The 291-nt window shown below is 40.9% G+C and overlaps 1 protein-coding gene across 1 annotated transcript in view; it reads left to right on the forward strand.

Moving 5' to 3' along the window:
* The window catches only part of mllt10 (MLLT10 histone lysine methyltransferase DOT1L cofactor), a 46,073-nt gene that overhangs the window by 42,810 nt on the left and 2,972 nt on the right, over positions 1 to 291 (forward strand).

Below are 291 nucleotides of genomic sequence, written 5' to 3' on the forward strand. Positions count from 1 at the left end.
TGATTCTGTGAAGAAACAGGTGTCAATTATGGCCCATTTTTAAATATTTGTATTTATTTATTTCACCGTGAAATACTCAGCATAATGGGTCGTTTGCCAACGGACGCATGGACTGGCCAAAGGAGAAATGGTGGAACATTCTGTGGACTAATGAGAGCAAAATTGTTCTTTTTGGGTCTAGGGGCCAGTTTATCCAACAACCCCCATGTACTGAATATAAGACGGTAACACATGGCGGTGCAAAAATCACGTTAATAGGGATGTTTCTCATACTGTGGTGTTGGGCCTATT

The sequence above is a fragment of the Etheostoma spectabile genome, chromosome 22 (assembly GCF_008692095.1).
Source record: "Etheostoma spectabile isolate EspeVRDwgs_2016 chromosome 22, UIUC_Espe_1.0, whole genome shotgun sequence".
NCBI classification, from domain to species: Eukaryota; Metazoa; Chordata; class Actinopteri; order Perciformes; family Percidae; genus Etheostoma; species Etheostoma spectabile.